The 14,255-nt window shown below is 34.4% G+C and overlaps 1 long non-coding RNA gene across 1 annotated transcript in view; it reads right to left on the minus strand.

Moving 5' to 3' along the window:
• Positions 1-7,774: 7,774 nt before the first annotated feature.
• The window catches only part of LOC106883158 (uncharacterized), a 96,292-nt gene continuing 89,811 nt past the window's right edge, over positions 7,775-14,255 (minus strand). The window contains exon 3 of the long non-coding RNA XR_001411084.2: positions 7,775-8,240. This is a non-coding gene — a long non-coding RNA (uncharacterized LOC106883158). The remainder of the gene's footprint in view (positions 8,241-14,255) is intronic.

The raw sequence follows: 14,255 nt of genomic DNA on the forward strand, positions 1-14,255 counted from the left end.
ATATATATATATATATATATATATATATATATATATATATATATATATACACTCACACACTGTAAAGAAAACAAATGTTTAATCAGCCTCCTTCAATTCTTTGAAATGACTGAGACTATCAGTTTGAAATAGAAGTAATTGTTAAGCGGACGATGCCAATCTTTTGAATGGGAAAATTCTTTATAAACTTGTTGCTTAAATTTCATTATCTTCGCGTGCATGCGTGTATTTGTGTGTCTGTATGCGTGTGTGTTTGTGTGTGTGTGTGTGTGTGTGTGTGTTTGTGTGTGTGTGCGGGCGTGAGTAATGATTAAACCATTCTACTTATTTCCAAACTCTTTCACTAAAACTGTATAATTTAAAAATATTTTACCCAAAAGAAGCGGCGCATATATGCTGTAATATTGAAGACTGAAATAATGGGTTTATTGATAAAGCGTTTTATGAATTTACTTTGTTAGTATTAGAAAGCATATACGTACTGGTTGACTAGAACGATAGAGCGTTAGACAAAAAATCCTTGTGCTGTTTAGTTGTGCTGTTTAGTCTTTTACGTTCTGAGATAAAATTACACGGTCGTGATGATGGTGGTAGTAGTGCTGGTTCAGCTTTCAGCTTCCAGGCGTCGATAAGATGAAATACCAGTTAAATATTGGTGTCATCTCAATCGATTATTCCAGCCGGCCAAATTTATAGCTTTGTGCAAATGTTAAAAAATCGATATCAGAAAGCATATATGAGTATCAACATATTTAACATACACAACAACGTTAAGAAGCTCAAGTGAAGTAAAATGCATCGTGACAAAAAAAAAAAAAAAAAATCGTTTCCCATGATTCCATTGATGACAGTTAAAAGTAAAAAGAAAATAAAAGCCAAAAACCCTGGCATAAATATGTCCCGAGTTGTCATCCGTACTTGTTGGATGTTGGAAAAATGAAAAATGAATTAGTCATCGACTACTGTTTTTTTTTTCCCACCGCATATGTTATTTTTGTGTAGCTTTTTAATGCAGAATGTATTATATATATGCTGACATTCACTCAGCAACTGTTTGTATTAGACGGATAATGCCTTAAAATTATTCAGCTCTAAATAATAGGACGTGCTAGGTTTTTGCATTTAAAACAGAGAATACTGTTTCGCTGCATTGTCGGTCATCTTTAGCATGACAGAAAGAGGAAAACCAGATTCTGACAATTGTTTTTCTGAGTAACAGTTACCAAACAGCTTTTAGATTTGTTTACAAGAGCCAGTCAATTCTGTATCGCATAACAACATTTTTATAAAATTCTCTAGCAGTTCTGCTTAATATATTCTTTCTAAATTTTGCACCAGGGAGGCAGATAGTCAATTACATCGATCCCAGTATTTAAATGGTACTTTATTTTATCGATGAAAGGCAAAGTTGACCTCGGCGGGTTTTGAGCTCAGAACGAAGAGTCAGTAGTAATGCCGTTAAGCATTTTGACCAATACATTAACGATTCAGCTGGGGGAGGATGTAAGTCGATTACATCAACCCCAGTCCTCAACTGGTACTTATTTGATCGAAGGATGAAAAGCAAAGTCGACCTCGGTGGAATTTGAACTCTGAACATAATTTGTTTTTCTACTCTAGGCTAGGCCCGAAATCTTTGAGGAGGGGGCCAGTCTATTAGATCGATCCCTAGTACGCAACTAGCACTTAATTTATCGACCCCGAAAGGATGAAAGGCAAAGTCGACCTCGGCGGAATTTGAAATCAGAACGTAACGACAGACGAAATACCGCTAAGCATTTCGCCCGTTGTGCTAACTAACGTTTCTTATTTCTTTATTGCCCACAAGGGGCTACACACAGAGGGGACAAACAAGGACAGACAAAGGGGTTAAGTCGATTACATCGACCCCAGTGCGTAACTGGTACTTAATTTATCGACCTCGAAACCATAAAAAGCAAAGTCGACCTCGGCGGAATTTGAACTCAGAACGTAACGGCAGACGAAATACCGCTAAACGTGCTAACGTTTCTGCCGCCTTAATTCCTTACATTGTTACTTACACTATTGTATTGTTTTCCCGTTTTCTTCTTCATTAGCCAGCTGATTCTAAGTGTAAGCAGATATAATAGGATGAAAAACATCTCTCGTCACTCTTGCGTCAGCGAAGTCATTTAACTGGTTTGAAATAGTGGCGAACTATCACAATCTTAGAAAAGTTTGTTGGATTAGAGCTAAACTAGGGGCTTATCAGCATCATTCTTTATATTACTCCTGAAGTGAGATTTTGCTGAACTCTAACTGCATATGGCAGAAGCCAAAGCCAAACTGGAAACTCTATTATCTCAAATGTTTGAATTTTTCTCAACATTCTATTTTAATAAGATATATTTTTTCGTGTGAAAAACAGCAAAATGTTATAAATGAATTAAGAAAGGAAATGGAAATTGTTATTACTTCTCAGTTGGTTGTCAGGAGTAAATAGCAATCGTTTCATCTAACTTTATTTTTTAAAAAGTGGAGGATTACACAATTACACAATTTAAAAAGTGTAATTTGGAAACATTAATTATAATTATACTCTTATTATATTATTTACTTATATAATTATTTACTTTACAATAAAATGGGTTTAATTTTACTTTTGTTTTCCTTGTGTAAAAAATACCTGTCGCGAGGTCGTTTCTGTTGTGGTTGTTCATTGATGCTTGTGGAGAATGAAAATGTCTTTCTAGGACTGCGCGTAAAATGATAACACAAACAATTAGCAAAAGTTTTATTTACTGCACGTAATGTTTTTTGTGATGGCCTCAGGAAGGAGAATAAAAGCAACAATTTGTAGATACCAGGAGAGACATAACACTGAGGTCTACGATAAAATAACTGGTACGTATCAGTCTGTGACTAGCCCATCACAACTGGGAAATCATCACGCTAAATTCATGATGAAAAAATCTGCACGGCTAGTGAATAGAAAAGGAGAAAGGTGTCACAGCAACCGTCTCAACATTCTGAAGTTACCGTCAAAATCCACCTTTTCTAAGACTCATTACAAGGTTACAAAAAGTCGAATCACGGGATGGCTTGACCCTGATTGTTCGTTTAATCGGCCGATCACGTGAAACGATAGTGATTTCAACGTTGCATCCACATGGCTATATTCGGTTTCGAATCTGCTGCACACCTTTTACAATCTGCGTTTTCTGTTTCTGTTGTGGCCTCAGAAGGAATGGCTCTTCTAATTTATTAAAGGTTCGTGTATTGACACAAGACATCCAGAATTGAATGGAAATGCTATAGTCTATTGAACCAACTCCAGTGCATTTCTAACACTTCTTTTACTGACTTAAACACATACAATAAGTCATTGAGACGAGATCTCAACTGTTTCTTCAACTTCCTCGCCATTTTTCTTTACTAAATAGCTAGGCATCTACTCTGCTTCAATGCCGCTTCCTAGGCTTTGTAGTTAAACTATTGACGGAAATCGAATCTTGCATATCTTGTTTGCTCAAGCAAATATATTAACCATTATATTGCATGAGAATCGCACTATGGTTACTATATGTTCCTGCTTTTTTTCCACACAAACAGGAGCGTTTACAGAAGAAATTTATGGTCTAAATTAAATAGTGATTCTCTCTTTCTCCTTCTCTCTCTCTTGCACTCACTCACTCACTCTCTCCTTTCCAGAAACGCAAGGATTCAGAGAGTTTTCCTATCTTCACTTTGCTGAAATGTTAAACGAGGAAGAAGTAAATCACTTTCTGATTCATGAGAAGTAAATGTCTCTCAGGTGTCTTTTGTTAAAAAGGAGAATTGAATTTGGCATCCCAAGCTAATTAAATACTGGCCAATTATACAACAGCAAACCACACTACCTAACAATAACTTTTTAAAAAAAGAAGTCAGTCACACGAAGAGGCGGGACAATGCCCGTGAATTTGTGCTGGTTCTTCTATATTTGCGAACTTGATAAGGAGAATGTATGTAGAGTGTATGTAGGAAAAATGCGGTCGGAGAGGTAAAGCAAAGTCTTGTCCAATGTCGATGGATAGGCCATTAAGAGTTTAGCAACTCTGTTACGAAAACAATACAGTGCTGAGTAATAAAATACGAACTACAGGTCGTTCGGTTGAATGTCCGGTGCCATATCCTTTCGACTATCGGGTGAGCAAATAGTTAGACGACCGATAAAAGACAAAAAAAAAAAAAAAAAAAAAAAAAAAAATCTAGTGTAATCTCATTCAGGAAATAACAATTCTTATTTTGTAATATGTTCTAGTTAAATAATACACGTCCTACTGTTTTGTCCTTGGTTAACAAAGATCTAAGGAAACATATATGAAACTTATTAATTATAGTTACTTCAGGGATAGTACATCTTTAAAAATTCATATCCTGGAAGTTGTATATGAATATATATGAACGCTATTGTTTATCTACAGGGAATTCTCTTCAGAAATTAATACTGATGTATGGAAAGATAAAGATTTGGCTTAGCTTGCATTATGAGGAGAATTCAAACATTTGATGGAAATGGTAAGTAAGTGATCAGAAGAAATATTTTCATAAGTAATGAATGCATAAGTAGTATAGCTTAACACTCGTAAAGTTTTGCATCTGAGAAAGAAGTAATTGAATAAAAAGAAATTATTTTTAAGGTGTTCTCCAGAAAGAAGGACTGTCACTCCGAACCAAATACGATTAAACTAATGGTGGGCGGCCCTACCAACAGGGGTTCACCTTCAACTGAATATTGTGCAGACTTGAAGCATTTATTCACTGTCATAAATAAAATTGTCTTTAACAATATTATCTATTTGCATTAGTGTGTGTATGTATTTATAATCTACAGTTACCAACCGGCAGATAAGTCATGTTTTCTTATTTTAATTTTATAAACAATAAATGCATAAAGAGAAAAGAAATACCTATGAAAGGAAAGATAGATGAAGCCATTTCTTTAAAGATTGACGGATGGTGAAATAAACTCAAGAAATTATGCCCAAGAAATTAATAGAGTTCATGAATTGGTAAATATGAGCCCATATTCTTAGAATATTGATATTGTCTTCTGGAAAACAGCGGAAGAAAATTTAGATGAATTCTATAAGCAAATACAGCATAAGAACTATGTCAATCAATTATTTCCAGTAATATGTTGAAAATAACAGTTAAAAAAAGCAAAAAAAAATATCGTTAATAACATACGTGTATGTTCTACAGACACAGAAAGAGGATTTTCGATTATGAATCTTATATATTCTGATAAAAGGAATCACCTTGAAGTAAAAAATGCGGTAAATCTAATGGTGAACAATTTGATCAGCCTCCCAATATAAAGGATAGTATGGATTCAGATAGAAACGTGAAAGTTAGTGGGTGTGGGAATCACACAATGACAAAATATAGTAAAACATACAACCAACAAAAAATACAAAGAAAATCTAATTTCAATACGGAAATATTTGAAGCGTGATTAATAAAAGTATCTTATACAAAAGCCAACATTACTTGCATGTTTACTTGTTTTTTTCTTTGTTTTTTTTTTATATCTTGCTATTTCATCCACATAAATAAGATATGTAAAATAAGATAGAGGAGTGATGCCTGATTTCATAGACAACAATTTAGGAGGTGAAAGAAAGAACTAGTTCCTTTTATATTTTTAATCCCAACACTGATACAAACATACATATATAATCTTAATTTCAGTTAATTTCGTAATCCAAAAAGTAGTTCATTTTATTACAGACAGTGAGTAATTGCAGAGATATTTGTTTGCTATTTCTGATTCTTTTCAGCCAGTGTACTTAGGAGTATATTCTCTAATGTGCTCTTCCGAACCGTTTCAGTAATGGGTATGTTTAATGTGTGTGTGCAGTTTTGCTGCCAAAGAAACGTGTATGTAATATTAATAATCGCATAAGCTTCAACGCAAACACGACAGCGATAGAAGCTTCAGTTTTTAATAAAATATGCATCTATGGTACCCCTGTGATATAAACTATTTTCGATCTATGACAAACGTTTTTTTTCCTATGCTTTTAATTCCGCAGTTAGCTAAAACGTAAAATAACATTGACACCTACTAAAAGTTGATTCGAGGCCATAAACATTAAGGCATTGTATTCGAATCGCTGAACTTGTTATCATGAAGGCCATGCTGAATATCTTCAGTTTTGATAACTAGAAATTCTGATGTTTTCATGTAGAATCAGAATTAGTAATACATACATACATACATACATACATACATACATACATACATACACACGCATACATACACACATGCATGCATACATACATACATACATTCATACATACATGCATCCATCCATCCATCCATCCCCCCCCTCTCTCTCTCTCTCCCTCTCTTTCTCTCTCTTTCTCTCTCTCTCTCTCTCTCTCTCTCTCTCTCTCTATCTATCTATTTGTTTGTCGGTCGTCCGTCCGTCTGCCTGCCTGTTATGTATGAATGTATGCATGCATACATGCATACATACATACATACATACATACATGCATACATACATACATACATACATACATACATAGGTCAGAGTTATCTATCTTATAGTCATGACGTAGACTTAATGGACACACTATAGTTTAGTCAATATGAAAGAGAGAGGGGTCACCATCTTGTTCGTAACAATAAGAAAATAGAAATTCACGGGACGCTTGTAATAAGTCATAACTTTTATTAATGGAGGTAATGAGTTAACATACAAAGTTAATCAAAGGAAAGCTTATAACATTACATGAATATGTTCTGTTTGCAGTCACATGTCTCCAAGTAAGAAAGGCGAACGTGTGCGCAAGCGGGCGTAAGTGCGGTGCTTTGACTCAATGCCGGCCTAAGGCTAGACTGACACGGAGTGGCGCGAATTTAGAACTTCTTCCTTTATATAAGAGATGAACCAGAAGTCCCTGAAGCTTCCAGAAAGGTTTCGAAACATTCTAGAAATTCGAGGGAGATTACTCTCGTTAAATCCCTTTTCCGTTTTGCTTTTAGTACTCTCTCCTGAATTCTTGCCAAGCTGGCTGCATTGGAACAAAATCCCACCAGGTGATTATTTAGGCATTCATAAACATGTCATCCAAAATGCAGTCTTTGTAATTCAAAAATGTAATTTCTGCATCTTTTACTTTCAGATCAACCATATTAAGAAAAAAATGGCGGTAAATCATTATCTTCAACGTTCACACAATGGATCATAACTAGTTGACTTGGAATAGTTGAAGCCTCATTGGCGCCAGGATACTTTTAAGTTTTGTTGAATTATTTTCGTAAATACTTTGTTTTAAGTTTCCTTCTCAAGGTGATCAAATATTTAAAAGGCTTTCATGCGAGAATGAAGTCCTGCTCCCATATCTAATCCATGTTTTTTGTTCGTAGTTCAGTCTCATCTTCAGTATCCAGAACGACCTGTTTCATTTTGCTATATTGCAGACAGCATTAAGTATGTTTTTTACTCAAAGTGCTTCTATATATTTTTTTTATTTAATATGCTGATGTATCTCAGGCAACATGGTTATGACATGATATAAATAAAAAAAAAGATGACTGGATAATGCCGTTAGTAGGAGAGATTTGGAAGGTAAAGGAGGAGGATGAAATATTGTAACTGATTAAACCAAGAGAAGTTAAGTAGAGAGAAGTTAAAAGAAGTTATTTAAGAACAAGACAAGAAAAGGTGAAAAAGTGAATAAATTGGAAAAATAAAATTGAAAAAGTGTGAAAAACTGAAATTCCTTTTTATTTTTCATTTATATCATCATACTTTTTGTAACTGCAATCTCTTCGCGTTGCTTCAATTACATTACACATATACAATGTACTTTTAATGAAAAATAGATGCATACTGGCCGACTTTATATTTTTACGATACTTCAGCATTTCAGATTTTCTATAAAGCGTCGATTCTTTTAATGCTCATGCACTCAGGTTTGGCGCAGTAATCACAGCCAACTTTCTTGTTGATAACGAGTGAACGATCGTATTTTTCTTGAACTTCTCAGTCTGCTTCATATTCCCGCCATGTGAATGAATTTTTCCTTAATTGTTTATAGTCTTAGGAGTTTCATGACATATTAACTTTGGATTTTTATGTTCAATCAATTCTTACTTCAAACGCTTATAATTTTCAGAAGCTGCTAACGATGTTTTTCATCCTGTTCTTGTTTCGAACAAATTTTTGGAATTTTTCTCAGAAAGTTCATATTTTTCTGTTACTTCATCGAAGGAGTCCAATCTGTAAGTAAACGTGAAAATATTCAATGCCACATATACCTTCATGATAAATTATAATTATCAATTATTGAACGAATCTTCTTTTCATGGTTAATTGACAGAAAAAAATATATAGTTACATAGCTTCATGTAAAAGCCGTTGTTGCTTTTTTGATTAGATGTTTGTTGGTTAAGTCAGGCTACAACAAACGAATTACTAGCCACAAAATGAATAGAATGGTTATCATGGTGACTGTTTGCTAAATTTATTAATGATAAAATACAAGTAAAATAAAAAGTTCAAAAATTTACACGTGCCCAAATATAAATATAAATATTAATAATCATCTAAAATACGAACAAAATCTATCAAATATTAAGTTAGAGAACATATTGTCAAAGATCTGATAAATAAGTTTTTAAAAATTCCCCCTGAAAAATCAGACATGTTGAAAGAGATTAAAAAACTAAAATGAGAGTAGAAAAAGGAGCACAAGTTCTTATAAGGAATTAAAAGTAAAACAAAGGGAAACGAATCTGCATGGACAAGTGGTTAAGGTATTGCTCTCACGATCGCCGGATCGTGGGTTGGATTCCTGGGCTGGATGGTGTGTTGTGTTCTTGAGCAAAACACTTCCTTTCACGTTGCTCTAGTGCTGTATGAGGACCGGCATGTTAAAGAATAGACCCAGAATTTTCCGTGCGTGTCATAAAATGCGACTAAAAGAGGTTGAGTTAGGATTTGCACTCTTACCTCGTGAAATTCTCACCAGCAACGACTACCCAAGCAACCAATGGGTTGGAGGGTTGTCGCCTGAGTGGTGCAAAGGCGTCTTGCGCATGGACCAGGGAATCACCATCAAATGGTGGATGCAGCGTGACGCTGTTATAGCGCATTCCCCCATACTACTACTACTACTACTACTACTACTACTACTACTACTACTACTTATCTTCAATGGAGATTCGTCTAATGAAAAAATTATTTGTATTTCAGTGGTTTTACAGTAGAATGTTAAAAAAAAGTACTGGTAGACAAAGAAATTCAGAGTATTGTTTTGGAAATTTCAAAGTAAAATTTGTACATGGTAAAAATATTAATAATAAATGTATAACAAGTATATAACAATAATTATTTATAAAAATAAAACGTGACAAAAATGAATATATTAAATGCGACTAAAAGGAGTTGAAGTAGGATTCGCACTCCGATCCTGTTAAACGCTCACCATTATAGAACAAGTAGAAAGATATACTTTTTCAACACGTAAATACTGAACAGTATATATATAAAGGATAAAATCCTTTTAAGAGTAGAAAAATTTGCTCTTAAAAGGATTTTATCCTTTATATATACTTTTCAGTATTTACGTGTTGAAAAATATATCTTTCTACTTGTTCTACAATACAGTTCAATGCTTCAAAAACAAACTTATGTTTGTTTACATATGACGTAATCTCACTATTATATTTCATTTAGACACTGATGTGAAAAGTTTGCGTAACCGGTTCGCGCAAATCGTTGCGAACCACAGGAATGCCGTCTCTGGTTTCCATGAATGTATATACATAATATAGACAAAAATGCATTCATACATACATGCATACATGGCCATATACATGAAAACACATATACATGTTGGTGCATTTGGTTATAGCAATAAATTTGAGAGCGAAAAAAGAGACCGGCTAACACTCACCTTATATATACAACATGTAAGTGAAACAGTGAGAATATACAAGACATTTTTAAAGTTCAGTATGTAACAACTATCCTCATTATTATCCGAATTCCGATAATGGCGTTCATGTTTCCTTGTTACAAACAAGCTTCCTTTTTCTTAGAGGAATTCTAGTAAATATAAAAGTGAAGACTTTCAAGGATATCTCACGGGTTCACAAGGAAAAAGGATATCTCATGGGTTCAGAAGGAAAAAGAAATATCAAAATTACACACTGTTTCTTTGTGGATGATTTAAAACTTTACACAAGGAATATGCATGAGATGAAAAAGGGCACTGACATAGTTACAACATTCTCAAAGGATGTAAGATTGGAGTTTGGTCAGGATAAATGTTATATGGTTGTAAAAAGGGGGAGAACTATAAACCAGACTAGTTACAACTCCATTAATGATTTGACTATTAACTCTGTATCTGACGAGGAATCTTTGGCACCTGTAACAAAATACGTGTCACTAAAGAATTTTACAGCCGAATAAAGAAGATTTTGACCTCAAAATTCTCTGCATTCAATAAAACAGTGGCCCACAATGTATTTGCTGTGCCAGTACTCATACCAACATTTGGGCTGCTTAATTGGACGCTTGATGAGATCCGAGCCATTGATGTGAAAACCCGAAAAATACTAACAAGAACACATAATTTCCACATAAACAGTAATGTAGACCGCCTCTACTTAAAACCAAAACAAGGCAGAAGAGGCTTAACATCGATCCAAAATGCCTTTGAATGTCGCATCATATCCCTTCGACAACATCTTTTAACCACCAAGTATCGAAGTGAATCCTTTGACCAAGTTTGCATACATGAGGCTGATAACATCATAAGACTTGGAAGGTAGCTCATTGAGCAACACTCTTTGTCTGATAACCTAGTATACATGCCCAAAGAAGTCGCACGACTCTAACGCAACGTATCATCAGATGAAAGGATGAACCTATATGAGCAGAAGACTATGCATGGATATGTTACTAGAAAGCTCCATGATGATAGTAACATCGATCATCAAAGCAGTTTATCATGGACCAATTACTGGATTACTACCTCTCATTTGAAGGGTATGTGGAACAGGAAATATCAACCAAGTACCTGATGCACAGAAGTGATAGAGATGCAGGTAAAGCCGTAAAGTGTGACAACTGATACAGACTTTATGGAATTCACACTGAGGATATCACCCATATCATAAGCAGTTGTCCGAAATGTCATCATGAGATTATCGACCGATGAGACATGACGCTGTAGCTAGGACACTCTATAATGAAATTCGTCAGAAGGATAATCCCGAGGACAAAGAAATAAGAACTCACAATATGGTAGAAGCCATATCCACTCATAATAAAAAGGAATACTGGTGGAATGTACCAGTGAAGACCTCAATAAAATGTAAGTACAGCAGACCTGATATAATGACTTGGGATAAAGAAGAGAAACTGTGCACAGTTGTAGAAATTAGCTGTTCAGCGGATGTTAACATAAAGCTGAAGATCAATGAAAGAGAACACTTATGCTAAACTATTGAGAAATCTGCTGTTATTCTATCCAGATTACAAGTTCAGGTTTATACCTGTAAATATTAGGGCTCTGGGATAAGTAACTGAATAAAGACATACATATTTGCATACGGACATACGTACATACATACATACATACATGCATACATACATACATACATACATGTCTATGTCATCACGGTGTTATCTACCGATGAGACATAATGTAGCTAGAACACTCTATAATGAAATCCGTCGGAAGGATAATCCTGAGCACAAAGAAATAAGAACCCACAATATGGTAGAAGCCATAGCCATTCATGATAAAAAGGAATACTGGTGGAATGTCCCAGTGAAGACCTCAATAAAATGTAAGCACAACAAACCTGGTATAATGATTTGGGACAGAGAAAAGAAACTGTGCACAATTCAGATCAGTGAAAAAGAGAATACCTATGCTGAACTATTAAGAAATCTGCACTTACTCTATCCAGATTACAAGTTCAGGTTTATACCTGTAATTATTGAGGCCCTGTGATATGTAACACTGCCTAAATACCAATCTTGAGTAATTAGGCTTCTCAAAACCAGAAAGGAGAAAGCTAATTCGAAGGCTACAGATCCAGTTCATCACTGGAACTGTAAAAATCTGTAAAACTTTCTAGAAGTTTATCATTTAAATATATATATGAGAATGTCTAGATATGTAGCTATGTGCATGAGAATACATACATAAAACATACAAATCTGCACATACATACACATATGCATACATACATACATACATACATACATACATACATACATACATACATACATGCATGCATGCATGCAGGCATGCATACATACATACATACATGCGTACATACAAAAATATCCTGTTGATGATGCTGAAATTCCAATGAAGGAGCCTTTGATCTAGGTTAGAAATCGGTTCTTTCTCTATTGGCAAGGAATCTTGAAATAAACTGAATAATGACATACATACATGCATACATACATACATACATACACATACATACATACCTACATACATACATACATACATACATACACATACATACATACATACATACATACATACACATACATACATACAGATATACACGCATGCACACACACATACACACGTAATATATATCCATATTTATATTATACTTAATGTATATACACGGTTGATGGGCCAGTTACTGCAGTATTTGTTCTGAGATAACATCTGTTATGGCCGTGTTGTACTATAAACACACGTAAGTGTTGGAGAGAGACGAAAATTCACCTTAGCAACATCAGGGCATATTTATTCACAGTTTTCTCACTCGGAGGCAATGAATTCTCATTTGAGAATGCGACTGGCTGCAACGATGCACCATTAAAAGGCTCAAAAATCTAGAAATGCATCTGGTGTTTTCATCGACTGTTTTCATGTTTTTTTGAAAATGTTTTGCACACAGACACCCACACACAAGTACAGTAAACAAAATAAGAATGGATAGCTCAAACATGACTTGCTCGTTTCAGTAGCGTGGATATTTAATACCAATGCAAAGTACAAATCATACCATTACGTAATTCCGACATGTTTCATAACCATTCCATTCCATTTCAACAGATGATATTCAGTCATGTTTATTATCAAAATATATATATTATAATAATACAGGATAAAACCATTAAAAATTCTATCAGTGGCCAGCATATAATACAGACCTATTAAGGTGAATTCATATATAGAGATTTATAATACTATAAAAATACAATTATAATTAAGGGCGTAGAAGAGACTATGCCTATGCTGAAAATAGACGCCAACTCATCTAGCCGTTTAAAAATTATCACTTTTACAGTACACTTTGAGTACACGTTGTGTACTCTTCTATGCCCTTAATTATAATTATATTTTATACTATTATAAATCTCTTTCTCTCTCTCTCTCTCTTTCTTTATATATTTATACGATGAGCTTCCACACAGTTTCCCGTCTACCAAATTTACTCATGAGGGATTGGCTTGCCCTGAACTACTGTAGAAGACGCTTACTCAAATGTACTCTTCAGTGTGACATGTTGCAATATGAGCATTTTAACCATATAACCATACTGTAAGGAAATTCTTAAGTTTTGGTCAATAGGCATTTTGTGTGATACATAATTATACATGTATAGATAAAATATTATTTACGAAGATCTGAGTTTGTGAGTCGTTACTCGGAGTTTCCTATTCTTAGTCTTCATTTTTGCAAACTGGAACGAGCTACTCCGAGGTGCAACTCACAGAACCTTAGCTTTCAATAAATCGCATTATTCCAATCAACGTTACAGTGTTCAAAATTTTTTTTCAATTATTAGACAGTGGTTTCGTAAATTGGATTTAATGTAATTCTAGCCATTTGAAAGCAAATAAATCTATATAAGAGTTTCTGTGAATTCCGTTTCATTATGTGAGAATGACTCGCAGCAAGATGGTCCTATTCAAGTTGGTGAAACAGCTTTGAGATGAAGTCTTTGATGAAACGAAAACAGACGGACAACAAAGAAAAGTAGAAGAAACAGTGTTGTACGTTTGTATGTGTACTTGAACGTGTGTTTGTGTGTGAAGAAGAGAGAGGGTGAGTGAGAGAGAGAGAGAGAGAGAGAGAGAGAGAGAGAGAGAGAGAGAGAGAAAGGAAACAAGGGAAAGATGGGAGAGAAAGGATACAGTGAGAGAACTGGTAAACAAAAGAAGATATAGTTTTGTATTTAATATTGAAGACACAGTATGGATATATATATATATATATATGTATGGATATATATATATATATAT

This window comes from Octopus bimaculoides, chromosome 1 (genome assembly GCF_001194135.2).
Source record: "Octopus bimaculoides isolate UCB-OBI-ISO-001 chromosome 1, ASM119413v2, whole genome shotgun sequence".
In the NCBI taxonomy this organism is placed as follows: domain Eukaryota; kingdom Metazoa; phylum Mollusca; class Cephalopoda; order Octopoda; family Octopodidae; genus Octopus; species Octopus bimaculoides.